Source organism: Pongo pygmaeus, chromosome 18, assembly GCF_028885625.2.
Source record: "Pongo pygmaeus isolate AG05252 chromosome 18, NHGRI_mPonPyg2-v2.0_pri, whole genome shotgun sequence".
NCBI lineage: Eukaryota > Metazoa > Chordata > Mammalia > Primates > Hominidae > Pongo > Pongo pygmaeus.
This window is the reverse complement of record NC_072391.2, coordinates 35,124,896-35,135,918: the sequence shown is the minus strand read 5'-3', so window position 1 is coordinate 35,135,918 and position 11,023 is coordinate 35,124,896.

The following is an 11,023-nucleotide window of genomic DNA, read 5'->3' as shown; positions in this document are numbered from 1 at the left end:
TATGTGTAAATTGAAATGTATTTCCAATATGTATATAGGCTTAATTTTTATGGTCGTTTAATTATTCTGTTACTAATGGGCCATTGAAAACCGAGTTTTTGTTAAACATTGCAATTTTCTTACTGGCCTAATATGGCAAGATTCAGATATTTTCATCTTTTATTTGTATACCAAGTGCTACTGTTTTTTGATGTAAAAAAGTGTATTTTCTTTGCTAATAAAGAGTTGGTGTTAATCTGAGGGAGCGAAAGTTTAGGTTTTTCTCTTGACCTTTGCTGGCATGGGTGAGATTTGGGCTGCTGTTTTATTCTGTGGTGTTTACCTGGAATAGAGTTCTTATTATCTAAAAGTTTTCTGTCTTTCTTTCTAAGTTGCTTAGTCCTTTCATTAGAGCAGCTTTTTTTTGGGTGTATGTCTGTTGTTGTTGTATCTTTACAAGTCTCTCTCATTAATCTCGCCATGAAATGTTACCCTGATCATGTGGACTATGTTGATAAACTTCTAGAAACAACAGCAGAGATATTCAATAAGCTCAACCTTGAGCAGTAAGTTACATTTTTGTAAAAATCCTCATAAAGACATTTTTGTCCTAGATTTGCTTTTCTTTCTCAATTGTTTTTTGAACTGCTGGCATTTGTCTTGTTTTAATCATGCATTAAGATTGTCATGGTTAGCACTACTAGGGGCAGAAAGTGGTGACCAATTACTTGGTTGTGTATATTAATGAAATTGTGGTACCTATGGACCACAGGCAGTCTTCAGGGACCAGTCTCTCCAATTTAGATCCCTTTCTGTGTATCAGGGGCATCCAATCTTTTGGCTTCCCCGGGCCACATTGGAAGAAGCATTTTCTTGGGCCACACATAAAATGCACTAACACTAACAATAGCTGGTGAGCTTTAAAAAATCGCAAAAAACTTATAATCTTTTAAGAAAGTTTACAGATTTGTGTTGGGCCGCATTCAAAGCCATCCTGGGCTGCATGCAGCCTGTGGGCTGCAGGTTGGACAAGCTTGCTGTATTGAGTATGAAATGAGTTTGTTTGTATGAGTTGCTTGTTCTTAAACTGGTAAGGAAACTTTGTCAGACAGTATTTATTTCCATAAGAGGTGTTTTCCTGCGAATGAGTACATGGTGACAAATGAGAGGCGTATGTATATTGAAGGTGCAGAATTAAATTGGTTTAAATATCGTTTCTATTTTGAGCTTTGATTTGGATACCTTCAAAGAACGTATCAACAGTACTGTTTCCAACTTGAAGCCGCCTCAGCTGTTCTGTCCCAGACCTATGGCGTCCTCTAGTGGCCACTGTGGGCAGTTCTGATCCTGTCACCTTCCCCAGCAGTTCCCTTCCTGCCCCATTCCCCATTGCTCCGGATTTGGGTTAAGCCAGGCCCGCCTTCCCCGCCCATATTCTTCAGAATTTTACCTCATGTAATCTTCCTCCTTTCTATCTCCCTTCCAGTGGTTTACGCGCATCAAGAAAATTTCTTCTTTTTTCCCCCCTTTGCATTACCCTTTTTCTTTTGTTCATTTTTGGTTTCGTGTGTGTGTGAACCGAAAACAAGTCCAGATATAGAATAAGTGTGAGAGAAAATTAAATGATGTGCCAGGTGTGGTGGCTTGCACCTGTAATCCCAGCTATTCAGGAGGCTGAGTTGGGAGAATCACTTGAGCCCAGCAGTTTGAGAACAGCCTGGGCAACATAGCAAGACCCCATCTCTAATAAAAAATAAAATTAAAAATTAAAAAATTTAAATTAAAAAACTAAATGACGTTTCTATGTATTGCCACCCAAGTGAATTTTAAAGTAAAAATAGATTAAATAATTAGAAATAACAATCTCTAAAGAGGTTGTAATAAATGTCCCAATATGCCTCAATATCTACAGAATGCTTTTACTAATGACTACCTAAAAGTCAGTCAGCCTGCTTTTCCTTAATCACCAACATCTGACGCAGAAAGAACAGTTTATATATTTTTCTATTGTGTCGAATTACTGATTTTGCATGGATCTTTTCCCTACTTGTTTTCATCGTGAATATACAATACTTGTCGGCTGCCCCCTCGGAACCAAACTACCGCTTAAAATACTTCCCTTAAGAAATGTCATCAAATTCTAGACAGTCATCTTAACTCCAGCTATACCATCTGTTCATGAGTTGGAAACTGTGTCTAGTTTTGGATCAACAGAAAAATAATAGATGAATATATGTTTGTGTTTAGATAAGCATTTTTATTCTCTTGAAAGGAGGTTGTTGGCCAGGCACGGTGGCTCATGCCTGTAATCCCAGCACTTTAAGAGGCCGAGGAGGGTGGATCATGAGGTCAGGAGATCGAGAACATCCTGGGTAACACGGTGAAACCCCGTGTCTACTAAAAAAATACAAAAAATTAGCTGGACGTGGTGGCGGGCGCCTGTAGTCCCAGCTATGTGGGAGGCTGAGGCAGGAGAATGGCGTGAACCCGGAAGACGTAGCTTGCAGTGAGCGGAGATGCGCCATTGCACTCAGCCTGGGCGACAGAGCGAGATTCTGTCTCAAAAAAAAAAAAAAAAAAGAAAGAAAGAAAGAAAGGAGGTCGTTTTAGTCTTCTGGTGGTATGATTCACTTGACCCATTTACTCTAATATGTAATGAAAAATTTCAAATTCTTATGAAATAAGTGCTATTTGTGTATATGGAAAGTTAATTTTCTTCATTAAGACTTCTGTTTTTCTTTTTGTAGTATTGCTACCAGTAGTGCAGTTTCAAAGGAACTCACCAGACTTTTGAAAATATCAGTTGACACTTACAAAAATATTTTAACAGTCTTGAAATTAAAACATTTTCACCTACTCTTTGAGTACTTTGACTATGAGTCCAGAAAGTGCATGAGTTGTTATGTGCTTAGTAATGTTCTGAATTATAACACAGAAATTGTCTCTCAAGACCAGGTAAGAGAATACCTACATGCTATTTTAGGGAAACAGTGTCACAATTTTAGACTTTGGACCTAGATACCTGAGATGGGAGGGGAGGGTAATTCAATACTAAAGAAAATTTACAAGTAACTCATTCATTATATAAATTAGAAAATTGGAGATGTATAAAGAATTATAAAACATTTATAATTCCACCAGATAGATAATAACCACTGTTAATTAACATTTTTTGCATATCTTTCCAGACTTTTTTCTGTTTGTGTGTGTATGACGTACATGTGTATCGACTTTCTAACCAAAAAAAAAGGAATATCTTGTTGATACTGTATTGTAATTTTATAACTGGAAACGCTTTTGACAGTGGCTTTATATGCCAATGGTTTCACGTCATTGGGTTTCTTGTGCCTCACATGATACAGGTGGATTCCATAATGAATTTGGTATCCACGTTGATTCAAGATAAGCCAGATCAACCTGTAGAAGACCCTGATCCAGGAGACTTTGCTGATGAGCAGAGCCATGTGGGCCCTTCATTCATCTGCTGCGCTCTGAGGACCCTGACCAGCAGTACTTGGTATGAGTTTACTCTTACTATAACCCTGTATCAGCTCCTAGTGAAATCACATGTTGAAGTGCTTAAAATGGTTTAATTCACCTTCTGATCTTAGATGGTTTTGAAGGGCAACTGAATTAAAGATTCACTTGAACCCGGGAGGTGGAGGTTGCAGTGAGCCGAGATTGTGCCACTGCACTCCAGCCTGGGCAACAGAGCGAGACTCCATCTCAAAAAAAAAAAAAAAAAAAAAAAAAAAAAAGATTCATGACATCCATGGGCTCTTACTTTATATATAAACACATAATTGTAAACTTCTGAAGCATGTCAGTAACAATTCAGTTGCTCTGATTTCTTTTGAAGGCTATCTGAAATTACAAAAAAGTCGATCTTCTTTTACTTGAGTGCCCATAATTATTCCATGTTCATTTTTTTTCTGAACTGTGTATTGCTTATAATAAACTTTACACGAAATACAATTCTTATGTTTAATTTTACTTTTCCAAATTTGCAAGTATAAGTTACATTTGTCACATTGAAAATGCAAGTTTTTGTTTTTTGATGAAAGATTTAAAAAATTCATTTTGCCTTTTTCTTAACTTTTTTTTTCTGATAAAGAACAATCACATGAGGTTCTCTCTTTATTATTAGTCCACAGGAATCTTTGTGAAATGGATAAAACGTGTTGCCTGAGTAGGGGTATCAGTGACTGACACTAGATAATTTATTTTAGTGAAGGGTTAGCACGGTTGGCTGCTTAATTATTGTTTGGGCAAAGTAGTTTAACTATTCTTGGATGCATTAAGCTGTTAGGCTGCTATGATGAAAAAGACATTTGCTTGAGAATGTCCTGTCTCATCTCCTTCTGTTGACCTTCTTCATTGTAGTTGACATTCCTGTGCTTCTTCATAATCAGTATGAAATAAGAGGCTGACTTCTGTTGGTAGTGTGATGGTCTTTGTCTTGGCTTAGTGACAAACATTCCAGGACTGTGGTATTGTACTCTGTGAGCTATGTGATCTGTACAGAGTGACTGTCTGATTATTTTAAATGATTCCCTTATGTTTCTGTGTGAGATTGTGTGTGTCTGTGTGTTTTCATTTTCTATTGCATACCAAATGTAGTAGTTACAAAGTATGCATTTTGGGCAGGTGTGGTGGCTCACGCCTATAATCCCAGCACTTTGGGAGGCCAAGGTGGGTGGATCACCGGAGATCAGGAGTTTGAGACCAGCGTGGCCAATATGGTGAAACCCCATCTCTACTAAAAATGCAAAAAATTAGCCAGGCATGGTAGTGGGCGCCTTTAATCCCAGCTTCTCAGGAGACTGAGGCAGGAGAATCACTTGAACCTGGGAGGTGGAGGTTGCAGTGAGTGGATATCACACCATTGCACTCCAGCCTGGGCAACAAGAGTGAAACTCTGTCTCAAAAAAAAAAAAAAAAAAAGAAAGAAAGAAAGAAAAGAAAGTAAGCCTTCTGCATGCAGCTGATTGGTTATTCCCATGTATAGAGATGTTTACTGATAGGGTCATTAGCTCTGACTGCCCCTAGGGGAAATGCATTCTCTTATTCATCTACCACATCAGAGAATTTCACAAAACCTGAGAGAATTTCACAAAACCTGGATGTCATTGTGTCACACGTATTAAAAATTTTTTATGAACTCTGTGTTTTTCTTGTAAGTTTTCTGAATTTGCTATACATTGTGCCATTTTAGAAAAACATCCAAGAAAAACACAGAATTCATGGAATATTTCACAAGTGGCTCTTTTAAAGTTTATTAGCATTTTCTTTGATTTAAACGGTCTTAATATTTTTTTGAATGAGGAGGTATGATGTACTAGTAATATGCATATAGTTGTATGCCTTGTGCTAAGTAGTGGTGAGACTTCACATGTGTCACTTGATCTTCTCAACAACCCGAGGAGTTTACAGAAACTTCTGGCTAAGAGAAGGTAAATAATTTGCCCAAGGCCACACATGTAGTAAGTATTAGCATCTACTTTTAAATGTGAGTCTGTGAGTCTATCTTCACAGCCTTCTTTTCTTTTCTTTTTCTTTCTTTTCTTTTCCTTTCCTTTCTTTTCTTTTCCTTTTTCTTTTTTTCTTTTTTTTTCAGATGGAATCTTGCTCTGTCACCCAGGCTGGAGTGCAGTGGCATGATCCCAGCTTACTGCAGCCTCCATCTCCTGGGTTCAAGAAATTCTCCTGCCTCAGGCTCCTGAGTAGCTGAGATTAGAGTTGTGCACCACCACGCACAGCTAATTTTTGTATTTTTAGTAGAGACAGGGTTTCCCTATGTTGGCCAGGCTGGTCTGAAACTGCTGACCTCAACTGATCTGTCCACCTTCGGCCTCCCAAAGTGCTGGGATTACAGATGTGAGTCACCACACCTGGCCAGAGCCTACATTCTTTATCAATGCAACATACTTTGCACATGTGTGTATGAAAATATATTTAAATATATATTTGCTTCTAACTCGCTACCTTAGGAAGGTTATACAATATCTCTGAAACTCAGGCTTCCCCGTTTGTGAAATGGGATTCTATCTGTTTCTGGGTTGTTGTGACAACTTGAGGAGATAAGAAATACGTAAATTGCCTACCCGAAAATATGGTACATTGTATATATTCACAAAATGTTAGCAATGATGATTAAAGCCCACATTTATTTCACAAATGATTAATCATAGTTTGGAAATTTTTTTTTTCTTTACTGCTTTTGGGTCAGATTTTGAACACAGCATGAAAACATTTTGGAGCTGGTGGAAATCTGTGGATTCGATTCACACTGCCGCCTTCGGTATTTGCAGCTTACCAGCTGGCTTTTCAATACAAAGAGAATTCTAAAGTGGTGAGTTTACTTTTAAGTATTTAGGTACTTTTTTTCCTTTTTCCTCACTCTGAGAGTGTGTGTGTGTTTGTTTTATATTATAAAACATTTCAAACATACGAAAACAGACAGTGGTATAATAAAATCCCATTTTCAGCAACTCTCTATTTGTTACTTATCCTGTGCTAAGTGTTCCTAATGGTGACGTTGGTGGATCACATACTAACTGAGGGATCACATAAAAAGCACTTAAAAATGCAAGATTAAAGCAGTGTGAATGTATGCAGAAACTCTTTCCTAAGTTCTAATTCAGGTTAGCTTTAAAACCTAAGGAGAGGGCCTAGCATTGCAGTCATTTCTCTCTAAAGGCATGTAATTGAAAAATATCATGAGTTGTGGGCAACTTTTTATGAGCTTTTTTCTTCCTCAAGCCAGAATCATGGCTTGAGTCTTCATGGTGTAGTTTTGAAGAAAATACCTCAAGCTCATGTACCTGAAAGTTGGACAGTCAGGTTTATGTCAAGGAACAACTTCAGTAACTTAATTTTGTTTGTTTGTTTGTTTTGAGATAGGGTCTCATTCTCTCGCCCAGGCTGGAGTGCAGTGGCTCAGTCTTGGCTCACTGCAACCTCCACCTCCTGGGTTCAAGTGATTCTTGTGTGTCAGCCTCCTAAGTAGTTGGGATTACAGGTGTGCACCACCACACCCAGCTAATTTTTGTATTTTTATTAGAGACAGGGTCTTGCCGTGTTGACCAGCTGGAATCGAACTTGTGGCCTCAAGTGATCCTCCTGCCTCAGCCTCCTAAAGTGCTAGGATTGTAGGTGTGAGCCATTGCACCCAGCCTCAGTAGGGACTTAATTTTCTCATAATAAAGAAAAAAAGATGCATTCAGTAGACCTACCAGCATGAAACAGAAGCTTTTGGCCAATTTTTATTAGGCCAGCTTATCTTTCACTCTTTACCCGCATTTATGGATAGGAATTTGTGAATATAACAATAAAACTAGCAGCCAGCCTACGTTACAAAGCCATAGTAATTAAAACAGTATGGAAATACGGTACTGGCATAAAAACAGACACATAGACCAATGGAACAGAATAGAGAGTCTAGAAATAAACCCAAACGTGCAATAAACTAATATTTGATAAGGATACCAAGAATACACAATGGGGAAAAGGATGGTCTCTTCAATAAATAGTATTGGGAAAGTTGGATATCCACATGCAAAAGAATGGACTTGGACTCTCATCTTATACCATATATAATAATGAACTCAAAATGGATTAAAGACCTGAAACCATAAAGCTGCTAGAAGAAAACATAGGGAAAAACCTCCTTGTCATTGGTCAGTAATTTTTTGGATATGAAACCAAAAACCTAGGCAACCAAAGCAAAAATAATCAAGTGGGACTCTATTAAACTAAGAAGCTTCTGAACAACAAAGGAAACAATCAGCAGAGTGAAGAGACAGCCAATGGAATGGGGGAGAATATCTGCAAACTATACATCTGAAAAGTGGTCAATATCCAAAACATATGTGGAATGCAACTCAATAACAAGAAAATGAATAACTTGATTTAAAAATGAGCAATGGATCTGAATAGACATTTTTCCAAAGAAGGCATACAGGTGGCCAACTGGTATATGAACAGATGTTCAACATCATTTATCAGGAAAATGGAAATCAAAACCACTATGAGATATTACCTCACATCTGTCAGAATAACTGTTGTCAAAAAGACAGAAAATCAAGTGTTGGCAAGGATGTAGAGAAACGGGAACCCTGTGTATTATTGGTGAGAATATAAATTAGTATAGCTGTTATGGAAAAAGATATGGAGGTTCCTCAAAAAACTGAAACTAGAACTACTATGTGACCCTGCAGTCCCACATCTGGTTACGTATTCAGAGGAAAGGAAATCAGTATCTCAAAGAGATACCTGCACTCCCATGTTTATTGCAGCATTATTCATCTTGGCTGAGATACAAAAACAACCTTAGTGTCCATCAATAAATGAATAAAGACATCGTGTTGTGTATATGTGTGTGTGTGTATATATATAGGTGTATATATATATATGTATGTACGTATGTATCTACACACATATTCTCTACATAGTAGAATAATATTCAGCTGTAGAAATGGAGAAAATCTTGCCATTTATGACAACAGGGATTAATCTGGAGGACATTATTCTAAGTGAAATAAGCCAAACACAGAAAGGCAAATACTGCATGACTTCATTTATATGTAGAATTGTTTTTTAAGTTGAATTCATCCAGATTCATCTAAAATATAGAATTTTAGTAGCCGGGCATGGTGGCACATGCATGTAATCACAGCTAATCGGGAGGCTGAGGCAGGAGAATCGCTTGAACCCAGGAGGCGGAGGTTGCGGTGAGCTGAGATGGCGCCATTGCACTCCAGCCTAGGCAATAAGAGCAAAATTCCATTTTAAAAAAAAAAAAAGAAAAAGAAAAAGGGAAAAAATGTTTTTAAATAATATAAATTTTTTTATCTGCAAATACTGACACATAAAAGTTCAAAATTACTTCCTAGACATTTCACTAAAAATTTGGATAATTAATAGTTAATGTAATTCCTAAATATAATTAAAACCACTAAATGTAAGAAGAATAAGTCTGCATAAAGAGTAGATAAAAAAAAAAAAAAATGCCGTGTGCGGTGGCTCACCCCTGTCATCCCAGCACTTTGGGAGGCTGAGGCAGGCAGATCTCTTGAGGTCAGGACTTCAAGACCAGCCTGGCCAACATGGTGAAACCCTGTCTCTACTAAAAATACAAAAATTAGCCGGGTGTAGTGTCGGGCTCCTGTAATCCCAGCTACTCAGGAGGGAGGCTGAAGCATGAGAATTGCTTGAACCCTGGAGGTGGAGGTCGCAGAGAGCAGGGATTGTGCCAGTTCACTCCAGCCTGGGCAACAGAGCGAGACTTCGTCTGAAAAAAAAGAAAAAAAAAGATAAAAGCAAGATATATTTTTGATGAATAAAGTTATAAAGGCATAAAATGTGTTTTTATAATATTTTTGTCCAGTTTGAAATTACTTAAAGGTTGTTTCAGATTGAAAGAACAAAATGAACGTAGATAAAACTAAAATACAATTATAAAATGTAATTAAAAGAGATTTTAAAATAATTATGGAAAACTAGTGTGGTCAAAAATGACAGATTTTTTATAAGATTTTATTAAAATTAGCTTTAATATTGATAATACATTAATAAAAAAGTAAAATTTGATTTTCTCTTCAACAAAAATTTTATGTAGTATGAATAAACACAGTATAATATTTTTGCTCACCTTTTGAATAAATTTAAATAATGAGAAAGTAGAGAGGACATATAATATGGCTCATGCTTTCTTACTCAGGTCTTTTGACTAGAAAACTTAATCTTTTCTATAAAAAAAAAGGACTTTGTTTTAAATTTTTTTTTTAAATTATCACTTTGGCTAAGTGAATGACTATTACTTCATGGTGATCTGTGATCCTATTTTGATTAAGTGTTTTAAACCTTTGGCTTTTATTTTTTTTTTATTTTTTATTTTTTTGAGACAGAATCTCGCTCTGTCACCCAGGCTGGAATGCAGTGTTTCGATATCGGCTCACTGTAATCTCTGCTTCCTGGGTTCAAGCAATTCTCCTGTCTCAGCCTCTTGGGTAGCTGGGATTACAGGCGCATGCCACCAGGCCTGGCTAATTTTTGTAATTTTAGTAGAGACAGGGTTTCGCCATGTTTGCCTGGCTAGTCTTCAACTCCTGACCTCAGATGATCTGCCCACCTTGGCCTCCCAAAGTGCTGGGATTACAGGCGTGAGCCACCGTGCCTGGCCATCCATGGGTACAGGAACAGCGGGAAGAGCATCAAAGTCAAGGGGCCAGAAGTGCTCTGGTCATTCCGGGGTTGAGCCAGAAACAGTGGCCAAGAGAGTTTTAAATAAAGTTTACCTGTGGCTAGATGTGACCTGCGGATTACTCTTAATTTTTTTCCACATTTGTTGAGCTATGATTTACACATTGAAAAGTGTATCTATTTAGGATGTACAATAGAGTGCTTTGAGATGTGTATACATCTTTAAATTATCTCAATGAAGCTGGTTAACATATCTAACACCTCACATAGTTACTTTATACATTTCAGTGTGTGTGTGGTGAAAGCACCTGAGGTCTACTTTAGTAACAAATTTTAACTAATGTAGAGTTATTATTAACTATAGTCACCATTCTGCACATTAGGTCCCCAGCAGTTTTTCATTATATAACTGAAGGCTTGCACCCTTCAATGGTTATCATTCTGCCTTTCCCCATTTCCTAGCCCATCCTAACTACCTTCTTCTCTCTGTTTCTTTCTTTTTTGTAAGAAAGAAAAATTCTACATACAAATGAGATCATGCAATATTTGTCTTTCTGTATTTTGCTTATCTCATTTAGGTCTTCAAGGTTCATCAATATTGTTGTAAATGAAAGCATTCCTTTCCTTATTAAAGCTGAAATTATCTCTCTCTTACAGTTTATCCATTTATTTGTATCAGAGGAGTGCAGATGCCCTTTGCTATACTTATTTTATTTCCATTGGCTATATACTCCAAATTGGGGTTAATGGTACTTCTACTTTAAAAATGTTAAGGAAACTCCATACTGTTTTTTGTTTGTTTGTTTGTTTTATGAAGGCTGCACCAATGGACATGCTCAGC